Raw genomic sequence first — 18,896 nt, forward strand, 5'->3', positions numbered from 1 at the left:
AACCTACGTTTGCTTCCAGAGTGAGGAGGGCTGCCTAGAAGAGTGACCAAGACGCCCGTGTTCCTCCACATTGCTCCAGCCTGGGGAGGCGGAAGAATAGGAATGATGGCAGCCCCCTCAGGACTCCTGGGGCCCAGGGAGGTTCAGGAGAGCATCGGAAATTCCATGTGCCCCCAGAGGGATGAGGAAATGACTGAGAGAACTCCTAGGGGACTGTGAGTGAGTGTAACACAGATGGTCTAACTGATCACATTTACCTAGCAGGCAGATTCCCTTTCCTCGGAATCCTCAGAGTTTTCTACCTGGGCCCACCTGAACCTGCCATGTTCCTCCATCACTGCACCTCTGACAGGGGACAGGCCTCCTTGGCAGGATTCGTGGGGCATCCTGGGCCCTTTCTCATCCTCAGGGCTCCAGCCTCCAGCACTCAGAAGGTAAGAGGAGGCTTCTCGTGCGCCCTATCCATTCTCTAGATGGGCTACTGATGTCCTAGTCTGGTGCCAGGGCCGACGACATCCTTGATGGTCAATCTCTGGAGATCTGGTACCTTGGTGTAGGACAGACAGCCTCATCCATGAGGTTCCCACCATGGGAAGCCTTCATGAGACGATGACTGTTGGATGGTCCTAGAAAGGCCTGTAGACATTGGATTGGTAGAGAAGTAGGTGGGAGAGGGCTGCAAAGAACCCAAAGGTAGACAGCAAAGAGCCCAAACTGGGGATGTTAGTGACAACCACCAGAATGGATGGAATTTATGTTTCCTAAAAGGAGAAGTCAGGCTGAGCCACTCAGCTGCAAACTCTGTCTTAGCAAAACATGGGGTGACATCCATTGCCCAAAAGGGTCCTCAACCCCACTCACTGAAAAACAAAACAAAACAAAACCCAGTCCCAGAGTGCCAACATTAAGCCAGGTTTTGAGAAAAAGGTAGCCCTCTTAGCCAGTGATAAGGTGATGGAAGTGAAAGACGATTTGACACGTGACATTAGCATGCTTCCTATTCTGTATTTTCAAGAGTAGTCAATTCCTGAGAACAGCTGCTTTACTCTAGGACCACAGTGTTCAGCGAACCCATTGGTTTCTAAGGTTAAACGGGTGGTCGGGCATAGCTGGGGAAGAAAGATGGCGGCCTCTGTGGGGCATTCTCTTGGCCACCCTTCAGCTCCCAATCCTAGCCTCACCTTTGACTCAGATATGGATGGATTCACAGAGCACGCTCAAGGGGGCCTGTGGCTGGCAAAGAGTGGCGACTTGAGTGGAGAAATGAAAGTTTTCAGTCTCTGAATCCAGACTCTTCTCTCCTCTACCCAGGGGTAGGAGAGCAGTGGGATGGGAGTTTCACTGCAGTCGCGGCTCCATTCTTTCCTCCCAGAAGATACCACCTTTTAAGGTCCTGAAACTACGGTCCCTACAACCCCATCATACACCCAGATTCCTCCATGGGAAGTAAAGAAGAAAAAACGTAAGCAGAGACTACTTGCCAGCATGACTAAAATGACATTTTATGCAAGCAATAGTGTGTATGCATGTGTGCACGCACGTAGTACAGGGAAAGAGGCAGAGATCTAAAACTTCCAATTTGGGGTTTGAGTCCTTAAGGCGCTTCAGCAAATGTGACCAGCCATGCATCATTACAAGCAATATCTAATTTATTGACTGAATCCCCATAAATGTCAGCGAACAATGTTGCCATAAAATAATGTCCTTGTAAAAGACCTGGAAGGCTTTTCTTATGGGAATGAGGGCAGAGCAATGCTTCTACCCCAGGCGTGCAGTTGGGAAGAGGGTTAATGAATTCCACCACCTGCTAAGCCAACGTGGATGGACTCCAGGAGCTCTATTTGCCTGTCTGCTGGGATTCTGTGCGCGCGTGGCCTGCATATGCAGGAATGTGCTTGCGTAACCACTCATGATCTGTGTGCGTCTACACAGGAGTCTATGGGGATTCATAAACAGGTGTGGGTACACGCACATTATACGATGTCTGGGTTGGTGCCTTTGTATACTGATGTAAACGTGGACTCTGAGCTCCTTGGGGACAGAGTCCATAGTTCTTTCTTCTATGGGCTCCCATGGCTAGCACATAGGCGGTTCATAAAAGTCAAACAAAATGGAAAAGAAGTACATTTGCGTCCGTGAGTCTCTGAGGCCAGCCTTGCTGTGTATCAGATTCAGAGTTGGTGTGGGTTCCGTGCTGGGGTGTCGGGTTTGACAGTGTAGGTATGCTGCAGGTGTGTTTCTCAGAGAAGGTTTTTTCAGGAGTGTGAGTTGAGTGTGTTCCCCAGAGATACTGGCCATCTCAGGCCTCAGTTCCCCTAACTTCCCAGCTCCCTACCTGGGCTCCGCAGAGGTACGCCAGCCCTAACAGGCTTCCCTCCCTGGCCAGCTCCTGAATTTCCCCAGAACCTGGCCAAGGCAGAGGCACCCTATGGACCTTCAGTCTCTGGGTTGGTCCCAACTGGAGCATGGTCCCTGCAGGCTGCCACCAGACATCACTTGTTCCCTGAGTTGGGCCTGCAGCCGTGCTCACGGAAGGTCCTGGATTGTAGCTCCTTAGCTCAAACCTGCTCCAGCCCACCCAGCCATGTAGCCTGACTCTCTTTGTTCTGGTTCCTGAAAAGGTCTTGGCTCCGCTTGCCCCTCTTGGAAGAACCCAAATTCCTCTGACGCACCTGCGATTCCTTGGGCAACCTTGTCCACTGCTGCCTGGAGAGCTTTGTCCCCACGCCTGACGGCAAGGCCCCGCTCACCTGATGACACCCATGTCATGTGAACTTGCACCCCTTAGTGATGACGTGAGGTCCGCTCATGACCGCTTCCTAAATGAATTGATTTGTCTCTGCTTCCTCCCTTTCCTCTCCTTGCTCTCTAGCTCCATGGAGAGATAAAACATTAGAGCTGGAACTATTCCTAGAATACAGCTACACCAACCCTCTTTACACGTGGAGAAACTGAGGTCCAGAAGAGGGATGTGACATTAGTCTATTGAATAAGTTATTGCACAGAAACTGCATTGAGTGCTTATGAAGTGCTACATCCAGGGCTAGGCGTACAGTCTATGGGGAGAATGGACAGGTAGGTAGGCCATTATAGTCCAGCGCAATGGATGTTATTACACAGAGAAGCACAGGAACGTGGGAACAGAGAAGAGGGACTCCTACGGAGATGCGGCGGACGGGGGGCTTCCAAAGCAGGTAATGTGTCAATTGTTTCCCCAGTAGGAGCTCACCCAGTGAATGGGGTGAGGGAGTTTGGACAGATGGAGAAGCTTCGAATCTAACGCGTGGCTATAGGCTCCGTTCCAGGGCACCTGCTTCTCATTTTTAATGTTTCAAAAAGGAGGAGGTAAAGAGGAGTGGAGAGAAAAAAGAGATGAATAACAAAGGTAGAAGCACATGAATTAATGCATGCATGTACGCACGCACGAATGCAACCCACGTTATCAGTGTTCACTCTGTGATGGTATTTCATACACGTTTGCGCATTTCATCCTGATCCTGTTACGATCATTTGACAGAAGAGGCAACTGAAGCTTGGAGAGATAGAATAATTTCTCCTGTCCCGGAAACAGAGGGAAGCAGAATTCAAACCCAGGTCTGCCCGGCTCTGCCACTGCCTTTTCCACTCCACCCTGCTGTCGACTGATGCCAACCTACTTCAGACATCAGGTGAGAAAAGTCAAACGGCAGTATTTCACTAGCTCTCTTCTCTTAGTATTGAAAGGGAGGGCGGTCCTTGTCCCCGACCCACCAACCACAGAGGGGGAAGAACCTCCTTCTGCCCGCCTTCCTGCAGCCAAGGCAACGCTTTCCCATCTGCCTAAATTCACATCACTGAATCAAATGGAATCTCTGCCAGGAAGCATATTAATGGGGCCTTTACTAGTCCCCGCATCTGCTGAATCTCCATCCTCACTGGCAGCCAAATGAAGTTTGATTTTTAATTCATCACACAGTGTCATAAAGCAAACCAGAGATTGCAGCTAATACTCAAACCTCGTCTCTTTCCAGCCTCCGCAGTCCATCTGCCCCATGGCAGGCGTGCTTCACGGACCCGACCTGTAGCCTCGTCCCACCCCATCCCCAAAGCAGCAGCCCTGGGATCACCCGGGGGAGCCTTAAGAAAAATGATGCCCAGGTTCTGCGCCAGAGGGTCCGATGTCACTGGACTCGGGTCACTGAGATTCTTAGATGTTCTCCATGGGATGCGAGCAGCCAAGGCTGAACACCTCCAGCTCAGGTTGCACCCTTCCCGGAGGCGTTTGGGATTCAGACAGCCTCACGCTTTGAAACCCGCTTTTGATACCGGCCCACCCTGACCCTGCCTATGTTTGCAAAATGAATCTTCTGTTTTTCTCTGTTTCAGGGCTCCCCCTATTTCCCCAGACTCTCTAGGACTGAGACCTGCCTCGTTCTTGCCATGGTCCTATCCTCTGCATACAGATGGGCTGCATACAGATGTACAACCTGTGCACACATCTTACTAACGCTGTCCTCGGCTGAGTCCTGGGTTCCCACCTATCAGGCCAGCCCCCTGCCATCTTGGGGGTAAGTTCCATGAAAGGGCAACAGTACCATCTGGGAGGCAGAAGATCCTTGGTTCAGATTCTAGCCTGGATACTCACTAGCTATGTAACCTCCCGATCGGTGGTTTTCGCACCTGTTAAATTGTTGCTAGAGTTATTTATTTCTGTGCAGCAAACCAACCGAAAACTTCAGGGCTTGAAACAATTGAATTCATTTCGCTTAAGAATCCACAATTTGGGCAGGGCTTGGCAGGAGCAGCCCACCTCTGCTCTACTCAGTGTCAACCGGGGGCAGCTTAAAGGACGGGGCTGGAGCCACCTGAAGCCTTGTTCACCCAGGTGTGTGGAACCTGGGCTGGGAAGACTCAGACAGCTAGGGCTGGGCACTGAAGTTCTCTCTCTCTCTCTGTGGTCTCTCTCCACGTGGTCTGCCCAGCACATGGCTCCTGGGTCACCAGATTTTTTATGTGTTGCCTCAGACTCCCAAGGCTTATGTCCAAGAGAGAGCTGGGTGAAGCTGCCTCTTTTATGACCCAGCATCGGCAATCATGTGGCATCCCTTCCCCTCATTCTCTGCATCAAGGTGGTTAAAAGGGTCCCCCTGGATGCCAGGGGTGAGGAAATAGGCTCCTTCTCTTTGTGAGAGTGGAGCAAGGTTCGAGAAGAGCATGTGGAAAGTACTGTCACAGCCACTTTGGGAAAATGCCATCTTCCACAATGGGAATACCAACGCTCTGCTGTACAATAGACTTATTGTGGTGATTCAGAAATGCATCCTATCATTAGAGAAATGCAAATCAAAGCTACAATGAGGTATCACCTCACACCAGTCAGAATGGCCATCATCAAAAAGTCTACAAACAATAAATGCTGGAGAGGGTGTGGAGAAAAGGGAACCCTCCTTCACTGTTGGTGGGAATGTCAATTGGTACAGCCACCACAGAGAACAGTATGGAGGTTCCTTAAAAAACTAAAAAGAGAACTACCATATGACCCAGCACTCCCACTACTGGGCATATACCCTGAGAAAACCGTAATTCAAAAAGAGTCATGTACCACAATGTTCACTGCAGCTCTATTTACAATAGCCAGGACATGGAAGCAACTTAAGTGTCCATCGACAGATGAATGGATAAAGAAGATGTGGCACATATATAAAATGGAACATTACTCAGCCATAAAAAGAAACAAAATTGAGTTTTTTGTAGCGAGGTGGATGGACCTAGAGTCTGTCATACAGAGTGAAGTTAAGTCAGAAAGAGAAAAACAAATACCATATGCTAACACATATATATGGAATCTAAAAAAAAAAATGGTTCTGATGAACCTAGTTGCAGGGCAGGAATAAAGACTCAGACGTAGAGAATGGACTTGAGGACACGGGGAGGGGGAAGGGTAAGCTGGGACGAAGTGAGAGAGTGGCATGGACATATATACACTACCAAATGTAAAACAGATAGCTAGTGGGAAGCAGCCGCATAGCACAGGGATATCAGTTCGGTGCTTTGTGACCACCTAGAGGGGTGGGATAGGGAGGGTGGGAGGGAGGGAGAAGCAAAAGGGAAGAGATATGGGGATATATGTATATGTATAGCTGATTCACTTTGTTTTACAGCAGAAACTAACACACCACTGTAAAGCAATTATACTCCAATAAAGATGTTAAAAAAAAATGCATCCTAAACTCTTCACCTAAACGAGCTAGCCTTTATTGTTACTAAGCTCTTTGCATACATCATCTCACTGTGACCTCACAGCACCTCTAGGAAGGAGGTGTTCTTCTCCTCATTTTAGGGAGGTGAGAACTGCACAGTTCAGAGGGGTTGGGGGGCCAGCCCAGGGCACCCATTGTGAGTGATAGGTTTGGACTTGGAAACTGCGTGGCTCCAGAGCAATGGTCCTCAGCCAGGGTGATTTTTGTCCCCCAGGGATAAAGGCAATTCCTGGTGCCATTTTTGGTTGTCACAATTTGGGACTGGGCTATGGGCCTCTAGTGGGAGAGGTCAAGGATGCCACAAAACATGCTGTAAGGCACAGGACCGTCCCCCGCCCCACAGTAAGGAATCATCCAGCTTAACATGTCAACAGCACCAAGGCTGAGGACCCCCAATCTAGAGATGATTTTCTTCATCACTACCTTATTATTGGCGTTTCTTCATGTCAGTGTCCGCCCCCTAATTCCTCTACCATCCCAGCATCTTTCCTAGACTAGCCCTTGGTTGATGTTTGTTCTACTGGACCTAGAATTGTTTACAGCACCTAAAACCAGGCACGCCCTCCAAAGCCCTGTTTTGCTCACAGGGTTTGTATCCAGGTCTAGAAGTGAGTGATCTCAGGCTGCCTTATCCCTCGGGGTCCACAAGCCCAGGCTCAGCTGTGCTGGGAGACAAAGAACCATGCTGGTGGGGTAGGAGTTTGTTAGGTTAGGAGAGTTGCGTGCTATTTAAGAAAAGACCTGGAAAAATGCTTTTTGAAGCCTGTGGACTGAGAGTTACTCTTTCCCCAAGAGCTCTTCACAGAGGGAGTGGGAGATGTCTCCAGCTCCAGGAAGGAAGGGGCAACAGTGTTCTTTCACATTTGCGTCAATGTTTGTACAATTCAGTCTGTAGTCAGATATTTTTAAAGCACAACAAATTAACCTTTAGCTTAAAGGTATGCTTTTGTTGCCCTTTCCTCCTCTCTCAGCTGCTCATGGGCAAGCTGCCTAATGAACACAGTTCAGATCCATTAGAGGCTGGGCAGATGCTGGGTCCAGCATGAAGTCAGCCTTTGAGGGCTTTTAGGGAGAGCTAGGAAACTGTGACAGTGGGAGAGGAGATACATTCATTCCAAGACAATAATTGCATTTATGTTCTTTACTGAGAACTCCATTAATTCTGGTTGTGGTCAAGGCCTGGTATGCCAAGGGCACCCACTGGAATGAAGTCGTCTTCTAATGTGGCCATAACCATGACAAGTGGACTAAACGCAAGCTCAGGCATCACTGCAGTTCCTGAAATTCTAATATTGGGGCTGCCAGGTGAGGCAGGGTTGCAACAGTGTTGGAGTCAAACAAACTTGGCTTTGAATCCTGAACCTGACACTAACCTGCTGTGTGACCTTGGGCAAGTCACTTGACCTCTCTGAGTAACAAAAAGCATCAAACACAATGACACAGAGTAGAAGCTCAATGTACAGGCATCACTATTATTGTCCTTAATCCAGTCCTGCAGAAGCTGCAAATCTGATCTGGAAAGAGAAGCTACTGGAGTTCCTAGGGTTGTCATTTGGACGTCTGTATGTCACCTGAGGCTCGGAGCCCTGCCTCTGAAGTCTCTTTTGCTGGCCACTTTCCAGGGCTACAAACCTGAGACACTTGTTGGGGGTCACGGTCAGATATGAGGCAATGACATAGACTTGAGCTGCCCATGGTAGGCACATAGGCTACCGAGAACTTGAAATATGCTTGATGTGACTATCTGAATTTTAACTTTTAATTAATTTACACTTAAATTAAAACACTGTTACTAGATTCAGTTATTGGAAGACCTTTAAATATGCTTGGAACAAGTTGGTATGCAAACCTACTTTTTCAATTGTGACTTTTATGAGATATAAATGCACATCAAGTATTTCCACTGAAAACTGAGATGGCTGTAAGTATAAAACACACACCAGATTTTGAAGACTTAGTATCGATACAAAATCAAATGTAAGCTATCTCGTTAATAATTTTTTGATTGATTACATCTTGACGTTGATTACGTGCTGAAATATTTTGGATATTTGGGGTTAAATAAAATACATTATTAAAAGTAATTCCACTTGTCTCTTTTTACATCTTCTAAATGTGGCTATTAGAAAATGTAAAATTACATGGATGGCTTGCATTGTATTTCTATCGGCCAGGAGACTACCCAGACAGGTCTAAAGCTAGACCCCAGGCTGTCTCCAATCTAGGTACAAACAGCTCTGCTTGGAGTTCCGCACTGGGGTTTAGAACCAAAGATTCCCGTGAATAAAGCATGTACTTTTGCTGACCTCGTTCCCTTGCCTCCCTGTGTACGTTTCCCATGAGGACCTTTTGGGAAGATATGACTAAGCCGGTCTTGGTGGGATTTGGATGGTCCTGGATCTCTTAGTCAAATACCATCTCAATATCAACCCTTTAAAAGTTCTCCATCCTCTTATTCACATCAGTTTCCCTTTACTGAATATGTTTCTATTCTCTCAGTCCCCCATCTCTCAGATAACTCTGACACCTCTCAGATATCTAGCTCAATTAGTTTATTGCCTACAAAGAAAAAAAGTTCTCCGCTGCTGGTCTAAGATATATCTCCTTTAAGCTCCACAGGAAGCCTTCTTATCCAAGTACTGCCAGATCTGGAGGCCAATCTTTGTCGAGTCTACTCCAGCCTCTCAGCCCTTTACAGAGTTAGGGCTCTGTTCACTTCAAACCTCAGGTCCTCTGGGCTGAAGCATCCAGATAGACCCAGGAAACCATGTTTAGGCCGAGCACAGGGTCATTTCCAGGAAAAGCCTGTGCAGAGAATAAGAAAGGGAGACAGCAGGCGCTACAGCAAGCCAAACAAAGAGCAGAACAGCCAGGCTTGTGTCCCAAGACTAATTCACCACAAGGCTTGGTGATATTTAACCAAATGTGCAAAGAGATTTAAGATTTCCCCCACTTATCCCCAAGTCAGGTCTAAGACATATCCATTAGCAAACTCATTTCCTCCCCAAGATTACTGACAACTGTTTAGCTTGTCAACTGAAATGCAGTGGCAGCCCTGATGGAGTTCATGTGTGTTCATCATCTAGACGACAAAGATCCTTAGGGGTCACTCATCCGAGCACCACCTTTCTCAGTGGGGGAACCCAAAGCCTCCATGTTAAAGAGTGAGCCCCTTTCAGCTCCGAGGTTGTAAGACATTATGGCCAGTCTTCAATTGAGCAGGAAGGTAGTGAGATGTGGAGGATGCATCACAGGATTTAGAAAGACACAGTAATGGCTGGGTGAGAATCCTGACTTGACAACATGCTGGCCATGTGCTTCTGACCAAGATGCCTTGACTCTCTAAGCCTCAGTTTCATCCTCTGTAACTGGGAATGATAATACCTACTTCCTGGATTTGTTTGCAAAAACACAGAACCTGACATTGTGTGAATGCTCAATAAATGATAGCCCGATCCTCTGAGCCATGATTCTAATGCCTAGAATGGCTGTTACTGATTGCCTTATGAGCTCCTGAGAAATTTAAAATGTGTGAACTCTCCATCATCTTTTGCTTTATTCCAACAGATCATCGAAGCAAATCCTTCCAGATTTCGCACACTTTTCTTTTTCTAACGTTCTTAGTCAGTGAAGACAACTGAACCCCAGTTTTAAGGTTATTCCTTGCATTTGTAAGAGGGAAGGAAGGGAGAGAAACTCCAAGTTCTGTACTGATCAACAGCTACGTTCACTCTCGCTCTGAACCTTACCCTCATTAACTTAGACAGGAAGAAGCACAGGACAGATACGATGTTTGGGTGGGTACCACTAAGCCAACCAAACAGGCTGTGGTATGGAAATGAGTGGGTATTACCTCTTCATAGGTTTACTCAAAGTTGGGGAAATTCTAAACACCATGCCCTGTATCACGGTGGCAAAAACGTCACTTTCTTGAAACTTTAGGGATCATTCCGCTGCAAGCAACATAAACGAAAGTGGGAAACTTTACGCATAAATTTAGCTTTAGATTTTCAACAATGCAATCATCAAACGGGCACGCGCTGGGAAAGTCTGAATTTACTTTTTTTTTAACATCTTTATTGGGGTATAATTGCTTTACAATGGTGTGTTAGTTTCTGCTTTATAACAAAGTGAATCAGTTATACATATACATATGTTCCCATATCTTCTCCCTCTTGTGTCTCCCTCCCTCCCACCCTCCCTATCCCACCCCTCCAGACGGTCACAAAGCACCGAGCTGATATCCCTGTGCTATGCGGCTGCTTCCCACTAGCTATCTACCTTACGTTTGTTAGTGTATATATGTCCATGCCTTTCTCTCACTTTGTCACAGTTCACCCTTCCCCCTCCCCATAGCCTCAAGTCCGTTCTCCAGTAGGTCTGTGTCTTTATTCCTGTCTTACCCCTAGGTTCTTCATGACATTTTTTTTCCTTAAATTCCATATATATGTGTTAGCATACGGTATTTGTCTTTCTCTTTCTGACTTACTTCACTCTGTATGACAGACTCTAGGTCTATCCACCTCATTACAAATAGCTCAATTTCGTTTCTTTTTATGGCTGAGTAATATTCCATTGTATATATGTGCCACATCTTCTTCATCCATGCATCCGATGATGGGCACTTAGGTTGTTTCCATCTCCGGGCTATTGTAAATAGAGCTGCAATGAACATTTTGGTACATGACTCTTTTTGAATTTTGGTTTTCTCAGGGTATATGCCCAGTAGTGGGATTGCTGGGTCATATGGTAGTTCTATTTGTAGTTTTTTAAGGAACCTCCATACTGTTCTCCATAGTGGCTGAACCAATTCACATTCCCACCAGCAGTGCAAGAGTGTTCCCTTTTCTCCACACCCTCTCCAGCATTTACTGTTTCTAGATTTTTTGATGATGGCCATTCCGACTGGTGTGAGATGATATCTCATTGTAGTTTTGATTTGCATTTCTCTAATGATTAATGATGTTGAGCATTCTTTCATGTGTTTGTTGGCAGTCTGTATATCTCCTTGGAGAAATGTCTATTTAGGTCTTCTGCCCACTTTTGGATTGGGTTGTTTGTTTTTTTGTTATTGAGCTGCATGAGCTGCTTGTAAATTTTGGAAGTTAATCCTTTGTCAGTTGCTTCATTTGCAAATATTTTCTCCCATTCTGAATTTACTTTTATCTTCGATGCTCACCTCTGTCGAGAAGTATCTGCATGTACAGGGTCAGCAGTTGGTGGACAGGAGACCCAAGTTCAGTTCCAGATTCTGCCAGCGATTTTCTCCGTGACCTTGGAGAAATGTTGGCTGTGCCTCCTAAAGACACGGGAAGGGAGCTAACGTGATTGACCTTTTACTCGGCACTCTGACCAGTGGCAGCAGCATTTGAGAATCCTGCTTCTCATCAAGGCTTCAGGGGTAACTCACTTGCCCAACGATGCCAGGCTAGTAAGTGACCTAGCCAGGTGGGCATTTGAACCCAAGTCTCCCAGCCCCTGAAGCCCATGTCCGTTCTCCTTCGTCACGCTGCATCTGTAGAAGGCAAGTCCACAAGGACCTACACAAATGACCATGGCAATCTGTGGGCCCAGGGAAGGCTGAAAATCACAGAGTCAAGGTAAGTTTTAAAGCAGATGTATATCTGGAGTCCAGATTCAGACGAGTGCCTCAGAGTCCATGCCCCAGAGAGCCATGCCTACCTCTCACCCTCCATGGCCTCAACTCAGTGGCCCTCAGTCTGTAGCCATGTCCACAAGTGACAGCAGAGCCATCAGACTGCTTTGTTTGTCTTATGCTGATGCCAGCGTCTCTTCTCTGACTAGCACTGGCCACGTTTCTTTCTTTGGTTTATTTATATGTCCTTTCTTTTCCTTCATTCACCAAGCTTTTCATCTCTATGTTGCAGGCACCGGACCACAGAGATGAACAACCCATAGTCCCAGGGCTCTGTTGGGTTGGATAGCAGCAGATCCTCTCGACCCTCGATCCACTGTTCTTTCCAGGTGTCAGCACCTGATGTCTTCTTGGTGGCAGTTAAGGACTTCATCACTCATCTAACTCTACCCCATGTCATCAGGTCTGTTCTAGGTGCTTTCTGTTGGTTTATTTGGTCTCTGATCTGTTGTGGCTGCCGTGATATTTACATTCCATGGATGTACCATTCTTCTCCAGGTCTGCCTTCTCCCCCTGTCCCCAAAACTAGCTGCAGGAGGTTGAAATTAAGGTGAGTGAGTTGTTCCAAATCCAGGAAGTTGGTTACGAATGAGGACATAGCCCAGGAGAGTGACATGAAAGGTAGAGAAGACATGAAGATTGTGAGGAAATGGCCTGTGGGGACCATTCCTAGATGGGAGAGGGGACAGGGGCATAGGATTCCCCAAACTGGAGGCCTCAGGGCTCCAAACAGACTACCTGAGACAAAGGGTTTTATGTCGGGCCTTGACTGCCCAGGTGGGCCTATGCACCACGGTTGGGGACGTTCGTTGAGATAGGTAACAGCATATCTTTCACTTTGGGGCCAAGGACTATGGAGAAAGATGTGTGAAAACGTACTGTGAAGAAAGAAATTGAAGAGAAGACTTTCCATGACTTTCGTCTCAGACAGATATCAACAAGTGTATAGTTTCTGTCTGAGTTTGCTTGTTTTTTAGAAAAGAGGCAGTGCAGCAGTTAGGGGCACAGGCTGTTTAATCAGATTCAAATCTCAATTCTGCCACTTGTTATTTGACATTGGACAAATCACATAACCTCCTTGAGCCTCCGTTTCTCCATTGGTAGATGAGGATAATAATGATACCTCACGGGGTTGTGAACAGCATTGAACAAAATGACATATATAGAAAAAGGAACACAACACCCAGCACATAGCGAGTCCTTCATAAACACTTGCTATTGTCATTATGTCATCCTGGAATTTAGCTAAATTTACCATGTGTCTTATTTTTTTCCATTCCCCCTCTGCATTCATTGCTTACTTCCCTGCAAAGTATGGCAGTAAAACCTATATGATAAGAAGGGCCCTAGTCTTGACTTTAGAGGCAGCAAGATGGAGGGATCAACATGGCCCATGAGCAAGGAAGATGGGATAAAAAGAACCCAAAGCAATGAGTGACTTGAGAGTTACCTAAAAAGGGGGGTGATCGCCGGGTGTAGTGGATGGAAGAGAGAAGACACTTGGAATCGCCTCTGGTCAGAGAAGGAGTCTTATGGGAGTAACTGTTGTTCCCTCCCTAAAGAAGAACTTGACTGAGGCAACGGCACACCCAGACCAGGAGGATCCTTGGGTTTCCTACAGAACTTCGTGCACCTGCCACACTGTTTCTACCCTGCCTCATAGCTAATTAGGGCAGGGAAAAGCCCTTCCCTCCTCTAAAAGCTTCTCAACTTGCTATGTCTGGCAGTTCACCATTGCTCACCCTCATTCTACATCAGTTTCATACTTTCAGAATGGGTTTTTGTGAGATTCACAAGCATTTAAAGCTCCAAAAGATAAAAAGCTAAGGTGCCTTTAAGACTGTCAAATCGAAGGTAAGAACCACAAAAGAAAATTCTGCCTACTCTTTTATCCCTAAAAGCGGCTATATCTAAATCTATCAGCAAAATGTTTGTAATCCTGAAGATGTACTGTATTCCTTTAAATAAAAAATTTCTAAGGTGAATTTCAGTTGTTTTCCCCACTTCAGTAATAGACATATTTAATTAAATACTTGAAAGTCCATTTAATTTTTAATTCAAGAAATCATTCATGATAGAGGCAAATTAAACAGCTCAAGAAAAACCTCAAATCCCAATGAAACTCCATTAACTATGTGCATCCTTTCATGGTACATTAACTAATGTTGAATTATGATGGGTCCCTGTAGAGGCACCTATGCAGTCTATCAATTCCCTTTTGGGGAATCCAAGCTTTTAGCTTTTAATGATCAGTTCAGTTGATGAGATTAATACAATGCAGTTATCAAGATTACCTTTTATAATTCACTCCTCAGAAAAAGAACAATGCCTCTGGCCTTCCCTTGAAACTCAGCAGTCCTGCAGAGCTTACATAATTGTGACACCTCTTAGGATCTCCCAATGGGTTCAAGCATCTACCACCTCCATGGCATGTGATGGAGGGCAAAGAGATATCCCTGCGACTGAGGCATGATTGGGAACTGCTTCTAATCTATTTCTAAAATCAGGGCTATTGCATCTGTCTCCAACCACTTGTCCACCCACCATACGCAGGATCCAGGGATCTCAACTTGGATTTTTTCATAAGCGTCCTTTAACAGAGAGAGATTCATGGGGCCAGAGGAACACTGGGGATCATCTAGCTCAATGCCTTCATTTCATCTGTGAGGAAACTGGTCCAGTGAGGGCATTTGGCTCTCCCAGTGTTACAGCGGAAAGGAAGTGTTGCAAGGAGGAAAGGAAGGACTGAGACACAGGTGCCCTACTTCCCTTCAAGTGCCCTTTACATAATACTGTATACCTGCCACGCATCTATGCCCCAAGGATAGTGCAGACTGGACCAGCCCTCATGATTTGACTGTCATGCTCTAGGGGTGGAGTTGGAAAAGGATGGGTTAGAAAAGGAGAGATGTAAAAGGAAAATTTTACTAGCATCCACTTTATTTTAGGCAGGATGGGACACAGCAATATCAGGTATTGACTGGGAACTGCTAGGTCTAAGGACTAGGACCATAGGACTAGGTCCTGTTGCAACTCAAGTATCCCTGTGATAAACCTAATGGAGAAACAGAATAGACACACCTGAAGCAATTAGAAGAATACTGTAAGACAATAGATAACTAGGTACTAAATTATGCGGCACAGAGAATGGAGAGAGCTTTATGTATTGCAGGAGCCTGCAAGTCTTTGTGGAGGGGGCTGGATACAAAAGTGCCCTTGAATCTCGACAGCATGTGGATTATTGAAGGGATGGAGGGGGTCTTTTCTGTGTGTCATAAATAGCTTGAACATTTTATGTGGCCCTAGAGTCATACAGCCTTGAAATTTACTGAAACTCTACAAGCTTCAGTTTCCTTTTCTACAAAGTGGGAATAAAATGATATTATTGGCTGTGGGTTTGCCTAAAAGCAGATAATCACAATTGGAGGAGCTAAATTGAGCTCACTGCATAAGGAACATAGGACAGGGAGCCAATGACTGCATGTTTTGCTAGCATCTACTTTATTTTAGTTCCACAGGACTAGGTCCTGTTGCAACCCAAACAGCCCTGTCTATTAAACAAGAACCACTGCATAACAACTTACTGCAGTCTTCTTTTGTCTGAGGATATTTCGTCCTCAGCTATCCCCTTATCTATATATAAGGTTATATAACTTTGGCTTGCCTTTGATCTATTAAGGCTCACCTTAGGGAGTGGGGTAGGGGATTCAAATGATATCATTTGTGTCCCAACATGAAAGGAGTTCACATCCATCTGGAAACCGGGCTCTTGGGCAGGTGCTTTACTATGACTAAAATATATAAGGAAGAGGTAAGATTGTTGGATGAGACCTCCAAGGAGAAGAATATACGAATAACTGATGAAAGCTGACTGGCAGCCTCAGTCCTTACTTCTCTTCTGCTGCCTCTTAGCAGGGAATGTGACTGTGGAGGCGACCTTGGCATGAACTGTGAAATGATGCCGTAAGAGAGCATAAACTGGCAACGGAGGGTACACCATTATAGTGTTACTGATTTGTGCATTGATGAAAATATTCCTTGTAGTCCCACTTGTGATGTTTCATTGCCCACCCCCATGATATAAGTGAACACACCGCAGGTAACAAAGATTCTGAAGATTCTAATCATCAGACCAGTCTTGGTCATATCTCATCACTCAGGGCTCTCAAGGGGCTTTGGCTACTAAAATTAAGGGAGAAGTATTCTAGTAGAGAAAGCACCTACTTTTAGGGTCTTTGTGAGGGCTAAATGAAATAGGGATATAAACTTCTGTCTTAGAGCCTGGAATATAGTAGGTATGTAAAAAACGGGCATTCCCTTTCCTAGACTGGAGTTTTCTGAGATAGGAATGATGTACTTGAAACCAGGATGAACTGCAAAGACCACTAGCTTCCATAGAGAGTTGGACCCTGCCTGTGACTTCAGGCTATGCATTGAAGAGAAGGGCTTTCCCTGAGACAAATTCCACCTAGACAAGAAAAGGATGGGGTTTGAGGATAAGAAGAGAGTTGATTAGATCCACCTTCAGTTATTATAAAACAAAAGGTGAGAAACACTGCAAATCATGTAAGAAATGGAGTCAGGTACATAGAAAGTAAGTCCATAGTAGGATTCTGGAAACTGACTTTTTTCTTGGTTAGCTTGGGTTCTTGCTATTTGCGTTCACATCATGAAAAATAGGGAAAAAATCCCCCAAATAAAAAGGTCCCCACTGTATATTTTCAGAGATAGTAGGATGGGGAAATACCTGATATTGCTGTGTCCCATCCTGCCTTACAATCATCTGGAGGAGAGAAACTCCAAACATGCAGAGGAGAGAAAGCAGTTTGAATCCTGGGGTTGCTGGAAAGATAGGAACAGAATGTCGTGTAATTGCTTCGAGGCAGGACAGCACATTAAACATTTTTACTCAGAAGCTTTTATTGAATTTTAAAATCTATGTGAATACAATCATTTTAGAATTAGAAGATATCATATAGCATCAACCTTTTAACCCAAAGCAGAAATACTTTCTCTAGAATCACTGAAAGGGAGAGGGATTTTGCTTAAACATATCCAAAAAAAAGAGGGCTTCAGCATATTTATAAGCAGCTCTTTTTATAACTGATTTTTGTTTTTTAAATTTCATCCCACTTGTTATAAAGCTCTTCCTCTATTCAGCTGAAATCCTGTCTCTTCAGATTTTTATTGGCTTATAGCTAAGGTCTACTTACAACACGATGGCTTGTCCAGACTTCTACATCTTCCACCTTGTCATTTCCTGTTGTTAGCGACTTCTCCTAATTGCTTCTCTTGAGTCTTATTTTAAGGGAAGAGGGAGGCAGGGTGGCCTTCTTTCCTAGGCATCAGTTTCCTGTTCTCCCTTTTGCCCTTTTTCTTCTCAAAGTAAAAACAAAGGCTTTCATCTGTTCTTGGCATGAGTGTGACTGGGAGATGAGTCCCAGTTGGGCCTGAAGACAATCATGTCGCCCGTCCCATCTCTAACAGCTAAGTACCTAGTACTAGCATCTTTTCTTACAGCATCTCCCTCAGGGTGTGAGAAAACATAATTGCATTTCAGAAGTTAAGTGTTTATGAATTTGTCTGTCCTTTTAAGAAAATACTGATGATCTTGTGTTTACATTTGAGCATAAATTGTGTTGCACCCCTTCTCCCTCCTAGTCTGGAGTTTGGGGGACCTGCTCATTGACCATTAGATAAGGGAGAACTTTTCCCGCCACACAGGAGATGGAAATAGGTGTGAAAGTACTACCTGATGATCCCTCCTGGCTGTCTTGTGGATTCAGTGTCATCTCGAACACAGCCCTGGGAAAGTTCCACAATATCCACTAAGCCCCTGCCTTGGTTCAGGGCTGCTGCTAAGTTCTGGGTTGCCCTGAAGACAAGGACACACTCCCTTCTCTTAAGGGGCTTTTAGTCATTTCTCTTCCTTTGGAAGAGAACATAACTGGGAAGATTGGTAAAGTTATTATTTTTTTAAATCTTTCTCTGACCCAAGGTAAAAAAAGAGTTCTGAGGGCTTCCCTGGTGGCGCAGTGGTTGAGAGTCCGCCTGCCGATGCAGGGGACACGGGTTCGTGCCCCGGTCCGGGAGGATCCCACATGCCGCACCGCGGAGCGGCTGGGCCCGTGAGCCATGGCCGCTGGGCCTGCGTGTCTGAAGCCTGTCTGTGCTCTGCAGCAGGAGAGGCCACGGCAGTGAGAGGCCCGCATACCGCCAAAAAAAAAAAAAAGAGTTCTGGGAAGTTTTGGTCAGAGAAATTTCTGGTCACTGATTTAATTCCGGAGCTGTCAGTGTTTTGCATGTGCGGGCACTTAGCTCCATTTGCATCCACATCAGACTCCTCCCTGCTGACACCAGGCCTGTCTCTCCCAGGGATCCAGATGCAATTATCCTTTTGCAAGTGCATGGCACACTGTCAGGATTTTGCTCCAGAAGAGAGAAAAGGCCCAGAAACAAGGTTGAAGAGGGGAGAGGGAGGAGGAGGGGGGAGAACAAGGCTCCCTGTTCTGTTGACTTGGAACCACTCCTCTTTGAAGCAGCTGCAAACCACCCCCCAATTCCCTTCCCAGCCTCTTTTTTCTGTCCTTTTCCATTTTGCCCTCTCTTTGCTTGTCCCCAAAGCTTTATTGTGGAAGATGGGGGAAAGGGGATAAAAGACATGGTAGTCCATTGTAGTCGGCAGAAAGGGATCACTGAAGTTATTTCTTATCATCACCTCAACTCCTCGCCAGATACCTGCTTCTGGACTTAAAAGAGGAAGGAGGATCTACATGGTTGGTTAAGGGTTTTGTCCTTTTATTCTCCCCTCATGTAGACACAACATACTCAAGTTTTGACCCAGATACACTAGCAAAGCGGTACCTAAATATAGCTGGTTTTGTGAGTGGTGGGAGATGGATCCTCCACAATTCTTGACTTCTCATATCATCAAATAAAGTCCAAACACTCATAGAACCATGGCCCTGAATCATCAACAGCAAGCGGAGATCTCAGTATGC

Source organism: Stenella coeruleoalba, assembly GCF_951394435.1.
Source record: "Stenella coeruleoalba genome assembly, chromosome: 19".
Lineage (NCBI taxonomy): Eukaryota > Metazoa > Chordata > Mammalia > Artiodactyla > Delphinidae > Stenella > Stenella coeruleoalba.